We start from the raw sequence: 20,679 nt of genomic DNA, 5'->3' as shown, positions 1-20,679 counted from the left end.
GTTTAAGAATGGATACAAGTTACATGTCAGTGATTTAATAGGGAAATTTTAGCCAGTTTATACAGAAATTAAAGGTAAGTTAGTATAAAACAAACAAAAACTGAATGCAAAGTGAGAGAACAGCAGGCTTATGGTATACTTAGAGAGAAAGCCAGGGAGAGAAATTAATAGAAGTAAGGAAGTAAGTGAAGAGGGGAGAGTTTATCCTGGTATTGAGCAAGAACAGAGACAGGTTTTGGTTGAGTTTGAAGGATGGGAGGGTATTGTCATTATGCATAGAGAAAGAGTTGCAGGCCTTAGAAACATGGTACAAGTACAGAAAGTGCCCAGCATATTTGATAGGATTGCGGACAGACAGGAGTTTTTGGTCAGTGGATCATAATGGTAGACTGTGAAGATAGTTGTATAGAATGTCATTTAGTGCTGGACAAGCAGATGGATTATTGATGGTTTTATAGGTGGTAAGAATATTTGGATATTTTAGTTGACGGGGTAATTCTAACCAATTTAGGCATTTTAGTGTTGTACAGTGGGGGGGTTCTTTTATTTATTTATTTATATTTGTTGACCGGGAGTGTCCAACTGGACGTAGGTCCATTTTTAGCAGAGGCACGGGGAGAAAAACTCCACAGTTAAAATAAACAGACAGTAGTTACATTGGATTACATAGCGATTAACAATTTACATAGCAATTACTTACAACATATTTACAGATGAAGAACATAGTACATCAGTAGACAACTAGAATATTTATCTGTGAAGTACATAACAGACATTAACAAATGTTAAAATAAGAAGTTCTTGCTGTATAAGTACTAGGCTTATGAGCATCTGAGCTTGCTATAATCAAGGTAGTTAGTGGAGTGGAAAGAAAGGTAGTGATTGGATGGGGTGGGTGATATTATAGTTGGAGTTGCAAGGGCATAGCCAGCATGTTTTTAGGTACGCTTTTAGTAAAGTTTTGAAGTGGGTACATGATGGTACGGAGGTAATTGTGGGTGGGAGGGAGTTCCATAATGTGGCTATGGTGCAAGAGAATAGTGCTTCACCAGCAGAGTTATTGGCTTTAGTGATCTGCAAGTGATTTTTGTTGCTGGATCTTAGTAGTCTGGTAGTGCGATAGGGTTGGAGTAGATTCTGGAAGGATGGGACATTTAGTGGGTGGATTACTAGTTTGTGGGCAAGTGAGAGATGATACCATTGAAGGAGGTGAGGGAGTTCAAGCCAGCCCAGTTCAGCAAGTGAGAGACAGTGGTAACTATGGTAGGATGCCCCTGTGGCGAATTTGGCAATTTTGTTGTAGCAGGTCTCTAGCTTGTTTAGATTGCACTGCCTTAGGTTGGTATATATATTGGAGAGGCATAAAGTAGGGTGAAGATAAGGTGGGAATTTGCTATTGAAATCTTTGCTGCTTTGGTGAGAAGATGCTTATTTCTCTAGTTTTTTGTGGACTTTTTTTATGGTCATGGATATGTGAATGTCAAATTTTAGTTTATTGTCTATTTCCACTCCTAGCAATTTGGTGTGTTCAGTTGGGTATATAGTGGTGTTGTCTTTTGCTGTGATGTTAACGTGAGAGTTGTTTTGAGTATGTTTGGTGGGTTGGAAGATGAGTAGTTTAGTTTTGTTTGGGTTGAGTATTAATTGGGCATCGGATAACCAAGTTTCAACAGAGGAAAAGGCTTCCTGTGTGACTTTTTGCAGTTTGGGTAGGGATTGGGCTGAGCAGATGATGGTCGAGTCATCTGCGTATTGTATGAGTGTGCCATGTGTGGTGGCAGAGGTTAGATTATTTGTGAAAACAGAGAAGAGTAGGGGTCCAAGGATGGATCCTTGGGGAACCCCTATGGAGACAGGTAGTTGGGGAGATATGTCATTCTGCCATACAAAGGATTGTTGGCGGTCAGACAAGTAACTCTGAAACCAGTTGGTGACTGATTGTAAAAAGGATAGGTTATTGAGGACAGAGATAAGTTGTTTGTGTGGGACCATGTTAAATGCTTTAGATAGGTCTAGGAAAGTAGCAGAGGAGAGATAGCCATTGTTTTTATGCTGGAGGATAGTGTTAGTAAAGGAGAGTAAGGCAGTGGTGGTGCTATGGTTTGGTCGGAAACCATGCTGAGTATTGGAAAGGCGGTTGTTAGTAAGGAGGTAGTCTGAGACCTGAGAGTGTATGCATCTCTCTAGTATTTTGGAGAGTGGAGAGAGAATAGCTATGGGGCAGCAATTGGTTAGTTCTGTGGAGGGTCCGCCTTTGTGGAGGGGAATTATATGTGATACTTTCCACAGTGTGGCAACATAACTTTCTGACAGAGATCGGTTAATCAAGATGGATACTGGGTAGGCCAGAGCATCAGCTGTAATTTGTAGGTATTCACTTGGGAGGTTGTCTGCTGCTAATTTGGTGGGTTTAAGTTTAGTTAAGAGTTTTTTTATGTTGGAGGTAGGTACAGGAGAAAAAGAGAAGGCAGTGGGGAGATTAGTAGTTGAAGGTGTGGGTTGGAGGGGAGGGGAGGGGGGTTGTGTTGTTTAGCTAGTGATAGTATGGTTTGTGTGAAGTGTGTGTTGAATGAGGTAGCAATATTTTCTGAGGAGTGAGGGATGTTAGGAGGAGGGGAACTGACTTTACCTAGGTGGAGGATGGAGTTTATGGAGGACCAGAATTGTTTGGGGCTGTATTCGGAGGAGTCTAGGGCAGACTGGTAGTATTGGAATTTGTCCTGTTTTATTAGCTTTTTGACTCTATTGCGTAGTTCTAGGAATTTCTGTCCAGTTGAGGGGGTCTTGGTTTTGTGCCAGTGCTCCCAGGCTTTATGCCTGTTTTTAATTTCAGACTTAGTGGTTTTCTGTAACCATGGGGAGGGTTGTGCTTTGATTCTGGAAAGTCTTATGGGGGCATGGTAATTAAGGATGCTCAGGAAGGTAGTATTAAAAAATTCAACTGCGTCATCAAGACTGAGGTACTTTAGAGGATGCCAGTTACATTCTTTGAGGGATGAGATGAATGTGAGTGGGTTAAAGTTTATTTTTTACGTATCTGATGGTAGACGACAGGTTTAGCTTGGTATAGGTATTTTTTTAGTAGGAATGTTGGGGAGTGATCACTGAGGCTATCTGATAAGCAGCCTGTTATATATGACTGGGGGCTCTTACTGACTAGTATCCAATCCAGGGTAGTGTGCTTGCTGGAGGTTTTATTTATCCTGGTTGGCAACTGGACTAGTTGGGTAAAGCCATGAAGGTTTACATGATGGGTTGGATGGTTGCCGGAACAGGATTGCCAGTCAATATTGAAATCACCTAAAATGATATTTTATTGGGGGAGATGGTGGGTAGACCAGCTGAGGAGGTTTTCTAGTGGAGGGATGTTTTGGCCAGGTGGGAAGTAGCATCCAATTATGTTGATGGTTTTGTTTTGGTTTATTTTGAGGTTAGTATATATTATTTCTTCATTGCCTATTTGTGGAGCTGATGATTTTAAGATCTGGATGTTTAGATGCTGTTTAAATATTATACCTAGACCGCCTCCTTTCTTGTTTAGCCGGTCTACTCCTAGTATGCCATAACCTGTAGGGAGTATTCGCTCACTGGTAATGTGAGGTTTTAGCCAGGTTTCTGTCAGGATGACTATATCTGGGGAGTACAAGTCTATGGTGGCATGGAGTTCATGGACTTTGTTGGATATACTTCTAATATTCAGGCTTAGTAGAAGGAAGTCATTTGACTTTCTGTTGGCTGTTATTGAATTTCTATTGGCATTCTTAAATGGATATTTGCTACAAATTTTGCAACTTTGTTATAGCATTGTTCAAATTTTTATTTTTTTAATGTTTGAAGGTTAGTAAGAATGGTAGTGCCATAAAGAAATGTGGGGAGGAGATTAGTAGTGGCAAGTAGTTGCATTGGTGAGAACGTTTTAAGCTCTATAAAGCATTCCTAGTTTTTGTTGATGGTTTTCTTACATAATTTTATATTTACAGGTCAAATTTAAGATTATCGTCCACTATCATCTCTAATAATTTGGTATGAGAAGTGACTTCAGTGGTTTTATTATCAAGAGACAGGACTTTCAAATTCATTTTTTATCGGGAGAGTTTGTTTGTTTCTTTCTTTCGGCTTTTCCCGGTTAGGGGTCGCCACAGCGGAACTCCGGTCCGCTAATGATTGGCAGTAGATTTTGAAGTGCTGGCTTGCTGGGCCTAACGCACAACTTTCAATGAAGGAACACCCATTCACGCATGTTGCCACACAGAAGACGCTCTAACTGAGAATTGAACGGGCAACGTCTAACTGTGAGGTGACAATGCTACCGCAGCACCACCACCGCAGTTGAGGAAAAAAAAAATAGTAGTAGTTTTTTTTTTTTTTTAGGGTTGAGCATGAGTTATGAGTTACAAAGGCATGTTTCTGTTGCTGTTAAACCTTCCTGAGTAATATTTTGGAGGTGTGCCACATTGTCAGATGTACAAATGATTGTGGAGTCATCTGTGTACTGCATTAGAGATGCCTGTTTTGTGGATGTATGGAGTGTGTTAGTGAGAATGTTAAACAGGAAAGCACCAAGGATAGACCCTTGTGGTACACTGGTTGTTACTGGGAGCTAGACAGGGTGGAGTGCTATTTTACTGACTGATAACTATTAGATAGGTAATGTTTGAACAATAAAAGGGTGGAATGAAAGAGCCCTAATGAGGACATTTGAAGTAGAAGTTTGCTGTGACAAACTGTGTCAAAGACTTTAGACATATCTAGAAATAAGGAGGAGACTAGTTTGCCATTATTTCTAGCTGTATTGACAGTATCTATGTAGGTTAGAAGGGCAGTGTTAGTACTATGGGAAGGACGGAAGCCATGTTGTGTGTGGGATAGTAGTTCTACCTAAAGGAGATAGTTTAGTAATTGTTTTTAAAGTTAGTAATGTCTGTTGAATTTTCTCCTTTGTGTAGAGACTTTTTTCAGAGAGAGGGAACATGGGATTCCTGGATTTTAATGGCTGTCCAGAATTATTATAGTATAGTTTTTTCTTTCCATTAATTTGCTTTTTAGTACAGTTACAAAGCACTCTGAAGTTTTCAAGATATTGTGGTGTTTTATATTTTTGCCATTCTTTCCATGAATTTTCTCTATCATGAATTAGCATTCTCCTCTTTTTGGATAGCCAAATTGCATTTCTTGTTTTCAATCTCTTTCTTCTAGGAGGTGCAAAGCTATTTAAGATATTCAGGAAAGTTATACTGCATTAATTTACAGCATTATCTAAGGAGAGGATTTTTAGGAAGTTCCAGTTAACAGAGGATAGGGTACTAATAACCATTTCTAGGTCAAACTTGGAAAGGTTGCATGTTGTTTTATAAACATGCTGTTTGAGTAGATATGTGAGATGTCTGGTTTAATTCCTCCATATCTTTTGGATTTATAATACCATAACAGGAATGGACCTCATTCCTAAGTCAAAGTATATTAAAGTTCATGAAATTAGTAATCTTTCAATCTTTGATGTCTGCCAGGAATGCTCTTCACAGCACACACAATGTGTCCAGTAATGACTCCTGCAATTTGTTCGGAGTTATGTGTATTGGTTACATATCTAAATGCGACTGTAGATTCTTTTTTTACAAAACCATTGCTTCTACTAGTATTGTAACTGTCTGGGTATTTTTCTTCTACATTGCACTCATTTCTGCATGCAAATTCTGATATTTTATGACTTTGTGTATCCCTGTAAGCAAGACACTGTAGTCACTGGGTGTAGCGATTTCAATGATCAGTGCTACTTTTGTCTTCTTTTCATGGACCACTATGTCTTTTGAACTGTCCGTAATGGGTGATCCCATGTAATGTAGACTTCGTCATTTTCTATGATGCTTTGTGGCTCATGTTTCCAGTGTTTTTCATCTACTTCAATATTATAAGGTTTGTGCAATCGCCAGTGCAACAGTCTTACCACATTATTATGCCTTTCAGTATACAGTCCTTCTGCCATTAGTATATCACAACCAGCAACAAGGTGTGCAACTATTTCTAATCCTGTTTTACAAAACCTACATTTGTATGTTTCTCCCACATGTTCAATGGACTTTGTAAACCGTGTACGTAGCTCACTATCTTGGGCCGCCAATATTAACCTTTCATGTTTTGGTTTGAATTTGCCACTCTTTAACCATTCCTGCATTCAGTCTTAATCAACATGAGGTTCTTCCAGGAGTTTTCTATACTTGCAACTATATTTATGCCTTTTCCACATTTATTACCTTCTCATCTGATCCTTCACCATATAGTCTTTCTTTTGTTTTTTTGGCACATTCAGTTACTGTCTGATTTTATCTACTTCTAGTTTAGGTTCATAGGTTGGTACTGGGCTATCTGCCCAAAGGCATATATTAGCCCAGCCACGTTGTGCGGTATTCACCACCCCTTTAGTAGTTCCCTAGACCCTTGTACTAGTAGCTAGTACCCTTGGCCCCTATCTAGTAGTGCTGTTGGTGTGATCCCTGGTGTGAACTTTCTGTTACCCATCCACTCATCAAGGTTCCTCTTGAAGGGTGATAGTGAGGGGCTCTGTCTTATGTAGATCGGGACCCTGTTCCATAGTAAGGGAAGTCTCTGCGAAGGGACTCTATCCCTCCAGCATGTTCTATTCATTGTTGTGTTGAGGTTTATATCCCTAGAGCGTGTAGCTCGAGTAGATTTGGTTTTGCTAAGATGGAGCATGTTCAACAATTCTGGGTTGGACAAGGCTTTGAATGTTAGGCAGAGATTGCCTCTGAGAAAGCGGTATGCAACAGAGAACAGTCTTAGCTTTTTCAATCGTGCTGCATAGGGCAACTGTTTGAGGCCAGTAATCCTCTTAGTTAGGTACCTTTGTGGTCTCTCCAGCTGCTGGAGATGTCTAGCCAGGTACATTCCAATTGGTGCATTGTACTCAATAATGGGTCTGATGAGGGAAGAGTAGAGGGGCACCATTACATCCTTAGATCTTGATGCGAAACCTTTCATGATCAGATGGGTCACATAGAAGGATTTTCTAACCACTTTGGCAACATGGTTATCAAAGGAAAGCTGACTATCTACTTGGGTCCTTAGATCCCTTATTTCTTCTTCAGATTTCAGGGGATTACCTCCTATGTTGTAGTTTGTGGGTACTCTGTTTTTTCCAAAGGGGATTACTACACATTTTTTTGCATTTAGCTTGAGACCATGGCTTTGACACCATGCATCAGTCTCATTTAGGCCCTACTGGAGGATCTCCATGTCGGCCGGAGACTCTATTATAGCACCCAGTTTGCAGTCGTCTGCAAACTTAGTCAGCCACAGCCCTTCTGTGCTTGTCTGTACTTCTGAGAAATATATGCCAAACAGGAGGGGCCCCAGGACAGAGCCCTGAGGCACACCACTCATTACTGGCCTGGATTCAGACATAGATCCCGCTACTCTTACTTTATGGGATCTGTCTGAGAGCCAGTTTGCGATCCATCTTGTGATGTAAGGGTTTATGCCCAGGCTGGTGAGCTTATCAATAATACCTGAATGGGGAATGGTGTCAAATGCTTTAGCAAGGTCAAGGTAAGCCGTGTGTACCTCCTTTCCCTTATCTATAGCCTGAGTAACTGTCTCAAAGAAATCCACCAGGTTCAGGAGGCATGATCTGCCCTTGACGAAGCCGAACTGTGTGGGGTCCAGCGACTGGAGGCTTCCAATCTCTCCATTTATGAGTTCCATAATGATTCACTCCATAGCCTTACAGATCAGACTGGTCAGGCTTATTGGTCTGTAGTTCCCAGGGTCAGTTGTGACCCCACCCTTGTGTAGCGGGACCACCACTGCCGTGCACCATTCTATGGGCACATATCCTGTGGAGAGGCTGAGACTGAACAGGGTATTAAGATGCGGGGTTAATTCCTTTTGGAACTCGCGTATGACACAGCCTGGGACACCATCTGGTCCCATGAGGGCAGTGTTTTTAGCTTTAGATAGAGCCTTGTTAACCAACGTATCAGTAATAATTGGACTTGCACAATTTCAATTTATAGTTTGATTTCCATTCCCGCTTGATGGCAGTATACTTCTGCTAGACTAAGAAGGGGAAGTCATCTTAGATTTATTCTCATCATGTTATAAAAATTTCACTATGTTTGGATCTTGTGAGGTCAGCAGATTTGTATGCAGTCCCACGATTACAGATCTGTATGTGTAATCAGTTTCAAGGAGGCCCATATCTCCTTCAGAATGGGAATATATAATCTGAAATCATATGATTAGCATGAAGTATCCTGTTCGTTTTCCTGTCTAATACAGACAACACCTTTTGGGGTCAGTCAATCACTCCAAAACTGTAAGTAAGGAGAGGAAAAGCAAACTGGTGTATAGCTTGAATTTTGTTCCTAGATGTCAACACTGTTTTCAGGATTAAAGTCTTCTGAAATATTCCTTACTAAGTTTTATTCCCCATTTGTTCATGTTTTATTGTTGATCCTTCATCAGTTCCAAAATATTTATATACTTCTTCTTGCTCAATTTGTTTTGTATCACACTCTTGTCCCAAATTGATGTTTTATTGGTGCTGCAGCTTTCCTGCTTTAAAGGTTGCTTTTGCACATTTGTCAGAACCAAATGACACTCTTATATCATCTAAAAAAGATTTGACTACTTGCAGTTGTGCTTTCTCTTCCTCATCTGATGAGGTATACAGTTTTAAATCATTGACAAAGAGAAGATAAAAAGTCTTTACACTTTGTTGCTTTCTGGGAGCAAAATTATAGCCAGGACCTAATCTATTAAACAGACAGCTTAATGGGTTAAGGATAAGGCAAAACAGCAATGGTGACAGAGAGTCACCCAGTTCCAATGGACAGATGATAGGGTAGTAATGAACATTTCTAGGTTAAACTTGGAAAGGTTGCATGTTGTTTTATAAATATGCTGTTTAAGTGGATGGGTGTGATGTCTGGTTGTATAGACTGGGAGATGATCATTGAGACAGTCAGACATTGTACCAGTGGTGGTGTATTTGCTAAGGTCTGATACTTGGATCTAGTGTAATAGGGAATTTGATGTCTTGTTATAATGTGTGGGGCTATTTATTAATTGTGTGAAACCAAATAAGTTCATGCTAGATGTAGTAGAGTTAGAGTTTATGTACAACCAATTGACATTCACATCAACTAGTAATATTATTTCTTGTAGAATTGTTATGGGTATCCAGTGTAGGATATCTTCCAGTATAGCTGTATTGTCACCAGGAGGGATGCACAGAATAGTAATACATATTTGTTTATAATTGGTTAATTTCAAGAAAGTAATAAGAAACTCTGCTGAATAGAATTTTGGTACTGGTTTGTCACAAGGGGAAATGTGGTAGTTGTTGGTAAATATTAGAGCAATACCACCACCCTTCCTGTTTATACTGTCATTACAGATGATATTATAGCTGGGAGGTGTAATATCAGAGTTGTTTATGCTGGATTTATGTCAAGCTTCATTTACATAGAGAGTATCTGGCTTTTGTTCAGTAATCCTGGCATGTATTTCAACAATCTTATTTCTTGAACTTCTGACATTTATGGGAGCAAAAGTTAGATTATCAGGGTTGGAGGTTGACTATTGTATGGTTAGAGTAGTTTGTGGAAGAGACATCTTGATGTTCATTGTGATAGGTGTGGCCAGGATTAGTGGGAATGTCTGCTTCTAAAAGGATTTTAGTATAGTAGGAAAATATTGATACTTGTTTCTTGGAGAGCATTTTTCCATTTAATTTGTTTAGGTTTGAGTTGAAACGGAGTTAGTTTGTATTTTGAGTAAAGGTCAGAGGCATCATTAAACAGATTTAGTGTGATGTGTAGGGAGGAAGTATGAATAGGTGGTTGGGACAGAGCTGGAAAGATATTGGTAAGTATTATAAAGTCACGGGAAGATGAAAGGTGGCCCAGTAGCGGGAGAAGAATAGAGTGGAAGCATGATTAATTAAAGGAATCTGTATGCTATAGTTGGCAGGCAGTGGGAAAGTAGGGATCAAAAAGGAAAAAGCATTTGCAAGGTAAAAGGATACTTGGTGGTAAAGTGTGAAAGGTGATAGAGGGTAGGTAGGAAAGAAGTATTTTCAATCAAGGAAGAGAGTTACATTGTCCCAGTATCTTCTCTGAGATTTAATGAATGAGGGCGTTAAAAGGCTAGATTATGGGAATGCAGGTAAAATATAAAGAAGTGAGGCTTTATTGGGAAAAGAAGATACAGTGCAGAACAGATAAGTGCTGTTAGACAGGGGTGTCACTATGAATGTATATAGTGCAAATCAGTATGGGAGGGTGAAAGGTAGTTGTGGATGGTGCTAAAAGATTAAATGAAAGTTGCGAATTAGGTAAAAAAAAAAACAGGTGTGTGTGTGTGTGTGTGTGTGAAGGATCTACTTTGAAAAGTTGCGCTTCATATAATTGAAATCCATTTTCCCCGGGATGAAAAACGCAAAAACTTAAATACCCGAACATTGAATTTTTTCAAGGGTAACACTTGCCCAACATGCCCCTTTCTGCACTATAGTGCCATCCCGGAGTTGGTATATATAGTTGGGGTGTGTGGCGGGGTGTTGCCCCCCCCCCCCACCTAGGTGGGTTTTACTTACTTCAGTATGTGTTTTGTTTGAGCAAGTGTTTACTTACTCTGGGAAAACAAAATTGCCATTCACATATTTAGGCTTTTGCCATTTTCGTTTCCAAAAATGGATTTTGATTATATGAGGTTCGACCTTTCAAAGTAGATCTATGTGTCAATGATATTAGTAAGGTTGTCTGGGTGTGTTAGAGATTAGGAGTCACAAGCATAACGGGTGGAATTATAATAGTAGAGTAAAAGAGGGTGTGTGGGAATTGGGGATAGAATATGGCAGTGAAGCAAAGCTGAGCATAGCAGACTTTCACCCTTGGGTCAAATTATAACACAGTATAATCAGTTTATAGCCAATACAAAGCAGAACAGGTTTTCTTTCATTCCCTGAATGTCGAAACCTGTCAGCCAGGAATACTTGGCATATACAGTGTAATCTACTGGTCAAGAGAAAGGACAGTGGCCAACTTAGTGAATGGTCTTTAGCATGCAAGGACAACTCTATGTGGGGTAGTGTTAAAAACTAATTTACAGCACAGGCAGGCACATATTTGACTAGATAAAGTTAATACACAGCAACATTCTCCATGTTAATTTGCTTACATTGCACAAAGGCAAAATTCTTATTGAAAATGTTTGGGAGTTTGCCCTTATGGTAGAGCTGCTGTAGTAGCAAAAATGGATGTAGTGAACAGAGGCTCTGAAAGGAGTGAAGAGAGAAAAAACTCTACATGTGGCAATAAAATTAATACTTATAAAAAGAGATGGAGGAAGGATAGCAGTGCATCAGAGCGAGAGAATATGAAAGAATAGGGAGATGGATAAAGAGTTTATGAATGTCATCTGAAAGTAGGTTGGCAGGAGGTGTGCTGTTAGAAAACCACAGTAATACAGTGTTTATATATATATATATATATATATATATATATATATATATATATATAGAGAGAGAGAGAGAGAGAGAGAGAGTTATCATAACATAGCACTACACTGATAAGCACAGTGTAAAACCATCACTTAGTAGTAACATTCATGGGATTAACCAATAAAGAAACAATAGAATAGTATCAGTTCTGTCAGCATCACTACAAATGTAGAAACACAAAATTCTGACATTAAAACTCATATCCTAGAAAAATAAAACTGATATCTTACATAACTATTCTATTCTCTATGGAGTTCCAGGATGCTTTAAAACTGAATATCATTAAACTATAATCAAAAGCTGTATAGCTGTGATACTTGCTTTAAGCTTAACCTACAACTCTGTGAGTAAAGGTAGATTAAGAGCTTTAATATACACAGTTGCTGGTAGAGAAAATTAAACAAATTGTACCTTCTGAATGGGTTAATGAAGCCGCGGTGGTGCAGTGGTAGCGGTGTTGCCTCACAGCAAGAGGTTCTCCCGTTCGATTCTCGGCTGGAGCACCTTCTGTGTGGAGTCTGCATGTCCTCTCCGTGGTCGAGTGGCATTCAAAAGACATGCCTGAATGGGCGTGCCTTCGTTGAAGGTTGGGAGTCGGGCTGGCAACTCGGCACCGTAAAAAAAATCTACTGCCAGTCATTAGCGGACCAGAGTTCTGCTGTGGCGACCCCTAACCAGGAAAAGCCGAAAGAAGAAGAACAACAACAAGTACCTTCTGAATGGGTTAATAGCATGGGAATTGTACTGAAGCAAGAAAACATTAGGACTTGCATAGGCCCACAGGAATTTAACAACTGAATGTGGAAGGATTACAACCCTCTACAGACAATAGAAAAAGTCACAGTTAAGACTAATGCAAAATTCTTCTCATTGCTAGATTATAATCATAGATTTAGGTAAATGAAAATTGGTGAAACAAACTTGAAGCTGTGGATGTTTAGTACATCCTTAGGCAGATATAGATTCCATAGATTGCCATTGAGTATTTCATTAGATTAAGCAGTCTTCCAACATGCTGCAGCTAATACACTTTAAAATCTATAATGTGCCACATATAATTTTAACAGTATTGTCATCTGGGATACTACAACACAAGAGCATGCTATTAGACTGAACAAACTGTGAGATGGACTAAGGTTACAGGATTTGAGATTTAACAGAACAGATTGCCAATTCAATGTATTGTCTTCTAACTTTTGATGGATTAAAGTAGGATGTGTATATGATATTACGCTATTGCAGAGTTACAAATTCCAATTGCCAAACCATTAGTACTGTGGCTGTTAGTGGTGGTAAATTTTCTGCTCAAGTTCATACCTCATTTTTTATGCATAACTATACCTCTAAGAAAGGTATTTGAGGAAGCTACCATTTGGAGTTAATCATAAGAACAAGCTAAAAGCTTTGAGTTACTCAAGAGACTAGTAACCATGTGACCTGTACTCACTTATGCAGTAGCCTGTCTCTCAAGAGTTTTGTGAGATACTTGAATCAAGTATGCATAGACTAAGAGGAAATGTTGACTGTTACTGTTCATCATCAGAAATTTAACAATAATGAGTATGGAAAACTTACTAAACTAGACACACACCACAAACTCTTACAAAGCATCTTTAGAGAATCATTGTACAAAGCTCTAACCAGTTTATAAAGAAAGATGTGGATGACTCACAAATATAATACTGAAGTGCATTGTGAACTCGGGATACTAATACTTATTACTGATAAGCTTAAAAGAGATTTTCTGAATGACAGCAAGGAAGATTTCTTTGAAAAATGTCTAAACATTCTGTGGGTTATCAAACAAAATCCTGAGAAACCCTAAGAACTGAAAATCACCATGAGAAGAAACAAAAAGGCAATTGTTGAGAGAAGAATTTATGTAAGAATGGCCAAACAATGCAAAACATCTCTGTCCTTTGATTCATGCAATCCTATGCCATCAAAGAGGAATTTTCTTGCATTCAGGCTCAGTTATTTAAAGCTGAGAAGTTAACTAAGAAAGAAAATGTTTTTTTTTAAAGTCCTTACAATACTTTTAAGAATGTTAAAGTGCAAATATGGTGGTAGAAATACACATAATGGCCCATTATGAGACCATAAAAAGAAAAAGTGATGTAAGATTTTTTGCAATGTGACATGCCTAAAAAACATCAAAGAGAGTAATCAATGTGCTTAAGTTAGTGTTTTTGATGGAGTACCTTTTCAACTGACTTAAGATAGCTATCCATTATTCTACTGTCAAAAACTCAGAACCATTTCAAGAGCGTATTATTTCACACAATATATTTAGTCCAATGTATCTTCAATCAAAATAACATGTGAAACATAATGCAGGCTGCAAAATAATTAAAGAAATGCTATGCATCAGACCTAGTGGACTTTCATTTAGTACTGTTGGGCAATAGGGACACTCTACAAGCTGTGGGATTATTTCTTTCTCAGTTACTTAGAGAAAGAAGGCAGATATCAAAGCAGCCAATGTTCTTCACATTGTTAGCTCCACAAAGTAGAATGCAAGCATTAGAACTTCTTAGCTAAAGACCACTAAGGACATTTTTTTTAGTTAGGACCTGAGTTGCGTAGACATAGTAAGTCCTTACTAAGTCTAATACTACTGGCAAAAAAAAAAAAAAATATATATATATATATATATATAGATATATATATATATATATATATATATATATATATATATATGGGTCTACTTCATAACATTGAAATTTCATAATGTTGAATTTCATAACAATGACACCAAAACATCTATTTCCCAAAACACTGAAAACCCAAAACATTGAAAACTCAGAACATTGAAAGTGTGCTTCATAACATTCAAAACTGCAATGCATATGTAAATAACATCCTCTCTACCTATAACAAAACCTAACTAATAAACACACTTTCTACTACATTTCTGCAATCACCATACACTTACAGTGAGGTTAGGAAATTAACTTTTTTCCATTGTAGTGCAATCTTGGAGTTAGTATATTTAATTTACAGGGCGGGGGAGGCGTAGGGGGCAGAGCTCTAAAGAGAGCTTAACTTAGAGCTCTAAACTAAGGTGGTAAACCTTGGATAGTTTAGAGAAGGGATAAAACATTTAAAAACTATCTTGAGTTTCATTTTAAGTCTGGGAATGGTTCAAATAGTCAAAATCAAAAGAAGGTGACATTTAAATGTGGGTCATGTTCCCAATGTTATATTAGGTCTGGAGACTGTTTTATTGTAAGAGGAATTAAATATAAAATTCAAGGTTGTTTCTCCTGTGATTCTACAAATGTGGTTTATTTAGATCAGTGTGTTTGTTGTTCAGCATGTTATATGGGAAAAACCTGTAGGAAGTTTAAAAATTGCATCTATGAACATGTTTCAGATATTAAAAATAAAAAAAACATGACTAATGCATTGTATAAACATATTACTGAATTTATCACACATAGGTTTTATTTTAATGGTACTGAGCAAGTAAACAAGGATTTGCAAGGAATAATTACGGCAGAAAACTTGGATGTTTGTAATCTTAAATGGCAGCTCAGACTGGATGCCACAAATAGTCCTGGTTTGAATGATGCTTGTTCAGTTAGTTCTGTTTTAAGGCTGAAGCACTATAATGAGTCTTAGTTATGTAACTGAAGCATTGGTTTTATTGGCTGGAGATGATCACATGAATGTTTCTGTATTTTTATTTAAATGTGGAGTTTTGTGATGTTGATTAGTTCTGATGAAGTTCTGGAATAGAACAAAACTGCTTAACTAATAAAAGTTTTTGCTGTTTTTACAGTTGCACACTCTTTCCTTCATCTGGAATAGTAATTTAGGTAGTTGTTTTCTTATTTTTGGTTCTTACTTTGTCCTTATGGCTTCTGGAGGTTAGAGGTGAACAACAGCAATATTGGAGAAATTTTTATGAATGCCGTGGGATACCTGACTCTTCTTTTGCAGCAAGTTACCCAGCAGTTTTCCCAATTATTAACACAACCTTTGGGCAGTCATCTCAGAGGAATGGTTTATATTCATTTAATAACAGCCTTGGGTTACTATTAATGCAACCTATAGTAGAGTCATGTTGGGACTACTCTATTATGCCTCCAGCGTCTTTGGCTCATTCTGACTGGAAAGCTAACAAATGTGTTTTTAATATGGATAATTTCCAGCCTGGTTCAGTGGAGGAGGAGGGTAGGACATTAAGTGAGCCTATTCGTCTGTTTGATAAATTATTGTTTATGTTTAAAAAGTTTCAGCTGTTAAACAGTTATTTGGCTCATAATATTGAAATGCAGCAAGTTCCAAAGGGATTACGGCTATGGCATTTCCCAAATGGTGCATCTCATAGTCCTGAGTTGCTTCTTGAACTACATGCTGTTTTTGACAGAGCCAGGACTGAGACTATGAAACTAATGATAAAATATAACACCTTGGAAATGGAAGCACTTATAAAACAGCTTCAAGCCCTTTATAGAACCATCTGTAATTATCTCAATTTTGAACATTATGAGACCAATTTTTATAATGTGTTTACTGAAACAGAAAAAGCTTGTAAATGTATTTTTGACCTGAAAATCTCAGAAACTTAAGAGAGACACTGACAATGGTGTGAGAATGAATTTAGAAGTATATTGAAGAAAATTTGTAAGAACAAACAAAGCAATTTGACAGCAAGTGGAAAAAGGTTGTTTTATGATTTATCTCATTATTTCAGTAGACGAATTCTGAAACCAGATAAGGGGGTAGACTTGTGATAGACTATTATGATTATCTTGACCAAATGAATGCCTTATTATTGGAAAATACCTATAAGGAAGTATCATGCAATGAAATTAATAGGGATTATGCTAGAATATACATTTTTTATATGATATGTTATTAGAAAGGTCTATTTCCAAAATTGAATATGATTTTCTTAATAATGAAGAACCTGCTATTGCAAGTATTTTTGGCATCCCAAAGATTCACAGAGATCTATATAACCCACCCCTCCATCCTATTGTAGATTCTACACATTCAAAAACTTTTTTATAGCCAAAATTATAAATTAATCTTTAAAGGAGGGGTTGGGAATTATTAGTCAGATATGTAAGGATTCTTGGCATTTTTGAGGTTACTGAGGGATGTAGAGTTTGACCCCCATGTTTTGTTTGTCACAATGCATGTGCATAATTTTTTTCTGTAAAACCCCATGAATTTGGCCTTGAATGGTTTGAAGAACAAATTTTTGATTACCCTAATGGAGACTGTACTTAAGAATATTTTTTTGTATTTTGAGGGCAATATTTCAGACACACTATGGGGATGGCCATGGGGGGCAGCATGTGGCCCAATTTTTGCAAATTATGTGATGGCAGAGTGTGAGGTCCGTTTCTTCTTTTCTAGTCAATTTTATCAATTTTATAAACTATATATTCATTTTTGGATGATATATTTATTGTGTGGACTGGGTCAGCTGATGGATTGCAACAATTTTTGTATATTTGAATAATACAGCTGATTTTCTAAAATTTTCTTTAACTTCAGACAGTCATTCTATTTCTTTATTAGATGTTCATATACACAAGGACTATTTGAATCAGTGTTTTACATCTAATATTTGTTGAAAAAATACTTTTTCAAATTCTTATCTTCATTTTACGAGTTGACACCCTAACCATCAAAAGAAAGCCGTGGTCAAGGGCCAATTCCTACTGCTTGCAAGCATGATTTTGGAAAACTATACTTTTTTAAGGGAATGTTTTGTTTTAACTGACATGTTTTTAATTAGAGCATACCCCCTTGCGTTTGTAAGGAACATTAGAGATGAGGTATGTACAAAAAGAGAAATGTGTGTTTTTCCACCTATTTTATCTGGTGAGCCAACTGAGATAAGCTGACAGGATTCGCACTGAAGAAAAGTGACAGATTATTTATTATTACTTTCACCTCAGATAGTACAGCCATCATTAATTGTATTTATAAAAACTGGGATAGTTTTCCCTGGATCCAGGACTCAAGAAAAAGTGAGGTGGTAAACCATGGATAGTTAACAGAAGGGATAAAACATACTAACATCGGTGACCGTTACTCTACACCAATAGTCAGCTCCTCCCTGGTTAGATCCCACCACCTTGGAAATCCACATCCCTCTCACCCCCACCGCAAAGGTAACCATCATCAAAAACTTCTCCAAAGCTAACTTTGGGCTCCTAAAAACAGAGGTGGCTAACTTCATGGCACCCATGCAAATGGAGAATAGTTGCGTGACCGCAGAATCCTACACCAATGCACTGTACAAACACATACACAAATGCATGGATCTCGCCATACCCAATAGAGCCAAGATGCTCTCCTCCAAAAAGAGGAAGCCAATCTGGTGGTCCCCTGCCATAAACAAACTCTACAACAGAAGGAGGAAACTGATGCGGAATAAGGTAAAGTCCCAAGACAGGAAAAACTCCCTTATCAGCCTCAACAAAAAGTTCAGCTCCCTCTTCAAATCCTCTAAAGCTAGCTATGAAAACAGAATTGAAGCAGATAGTAAAGACAACCACAAGGCCTTATACAGTTACGTAAAGAATCTCCATGGCAATACCCAGATTTGCTCTGAGCTACTGCACAATGATAACTCCTATACCAAGCCAACAGATATTCCCAGTATACTGGCCAACAGATTCAGTGCCAACTTTACTCCTCTCCCCCCTCAAAGGACCAATCACAATACCACTAGATTGCCAGGCACCCAGTATTACTGCTGCACAGGTTAAAATAGCACTGTCCAAGGCCAAGAATACAGCTTCTATGGAACCTGACAATATCCCTAGTTGTGTTCTGCATGAACTACAGAGTGAACTGGCACCTCACCTGTGTGCCCTGTTCAATCACAGCCTCACCTCAGGCTTCGTCCATACCGAATGGTGCACTGCTACAGTCATCCCTCTCAACAAAGGAGGAGCGATTACAGACCCTGGGAACTATCACCCCATTAGCCTGATGAGTCTGATATGCAAAGCTATGGAACGCATCATCATGGACCTAATAAACAAGGATATAGGGACTCTCCAAACTCTGGATCCCACACAGTTTGGTTTTTGTGAAGGGTAGATCATGCCTGCCCAACTTGGTTGACTTCACCAGAGCTGTGGATGAAGGCACAGTGGTTCATACAGCCTACCTTGATCTGGCCAAGGCTTTTGATACCATTCCCCACTCATGAATCATAGAAAAACTCACTAAGCTTGGCATCAGTTCCTATATCACTAAGTGGGTTGCAAACTGGCTCACAGATAGAACCCACAGTGTGAAACAAGTTGACCAGTCATGAGTGGAGTCCCACAGGGTTCAGTCCTGGGTCCTCTCCTGTTTGGTATCTACTTCTCTGAAGTCCAGGCCAACACAAAGGGACTCTGGCTGACAAAGTTCACAGACAATTGCAAGTTGGGTGCTATTATGAACTACCCAAGTGATGTTGACATCCTACAGAATGGCCTCACTGAGACCAACGACTGGTGTCAGAACCATGACCTTAAGCTCAATGCCAAAAAATGTGTCATCATCCCCTTTGGGGAAAACCTGGTTCCCATGAATTACCACGTTGATGATAGTCCACTGAACACAGAAGGGGTTATAAGAGATCTGGGAACACAGGTTGACAACAACCTCTCTTTTGATCACCACATTGCCAATGTGGTCAGAAAGTCCTTCTATGTGGCACATCTCATTATTAAGGGTTTTGCATCCAAGAAGAAAGAGGTCATTGTCTCCCTCTACTCTTCCCTCATTAGGCCAGTCATCGAGTACAATGCCCCATTTGGCATGTACCTCACTAGACACTTGCAATAACTGGAGAGGCCACAAAAGTATCTCACAAAGAGGATCCTAGGCCTTAAACACTTGTCGTATTTGGACAGACTCAAACAACTCCAGCTATTCTCTGTATCATATTGGCTACTTATCTCTGCTTGACTTACAAAGCCATGTCTGACCCAGCTCTGTTAGAAATGCTACATCTAAAGAAATCCCAATCCCTCCACACCACACCACACGCTCTAGAGACCTCAATCTCATTACCAGAATTAACAGAACATGCTGGAGGGACAGATTCATAACCCAGAGACTGCCCATGCTATGGAACAGACTTCCCATACATGTCAAGTGGCATTCAAAAGACATGCGTGAATAGCATCTCGCTGACCCTCTTCAAGAGAAATCTTGATGAGTGGATGGGGAACAGAAAATTCACCCAAGGGATAACTTCAGTGGCTCTACTTGACAGAGGCACTGAGAACTAAGGTCGGGTGGCACTATGCTAGGGTAATCCTATGGCTAGGCTTGTAAAGGCCCCAGAGCCATTAGTCTAGTACACACCTATGAACCTATTTAAAAACTATCTTGAGTCTCATTTTAAGTCTGGGCACGGTTTCAATAGTCAAAACCAAAAGAAGGGGACATTTAAATGTGGGTCAAGTTCCCAATGTTGTTATATTAAGTCTGGCGATTGTTGATTATAAGGGGAATTAAATATAAAATTCAAGGTTGTTTTTCCTGTGGTTTTAAAAATGTGGTTTATTTAGCTCAGTGTGTTTATTTCTTCAGCATTTTACATGGGAAAAAGCTGTAGGAATTTTAAAAATCACATCTATGGACATGTTTTAGATATTAAAAATAAAAAATTGACTAATTTGTTACATAAACATATTGATGAATTTAGCACATATAGGTTTTATTTTAATGTTATTGAGCAAGTAAACAAGGATCTGCAAGGAATAATTATGGAAGAACACTTGGATGTTTGTGAACTTAGATGGCAGCTCAGAGAGTAGATGCCACAAACAGTCCTAGCTTGAATAATGATTGTTCAGTTACTTCTGTTTTAAGGTTGAAGCACTATAATGGGTCTTAATTAGATAATTAATGCATTGGTTTTATTAGCTGGAGATGATCACATGAATGTTTTTGTATTTTTATTTAAATGTGGAGTTTTGTGATGTTGATTAAATCTGAAGAAGTTCTTGAATAGAACTAACGCTCTTAATTAATAAAAGTTTTTGTTGTTTTTACGGTTGCATACTCTTTCTTTCATCCAGAATAGTATTGTTTTCTTGTAAGTCCTATCATGGATTCTTCTGTCTTTCCTATATAAAAACTAGGACAGGTGGAACACGCAGCACAGTACACAATCCTACTGG

Source organism: Protopterus annectens, chromosome 16.part0 (genome assembly GCF_019279795.1).
Source record: "Protopterus annectens isolate FY-2018-M chromosome 16.part0, PAN1.0, whole genome shotgun sequence".
Taxonomy (NCBI): Eukaryota; Metazoa; Chordata; order Ceratodontiformes; family Protopteridae; genus Protopterus; species Protopterus annectens.
This window is presented reverse-complemented; position numbering follows the sequence as displayed.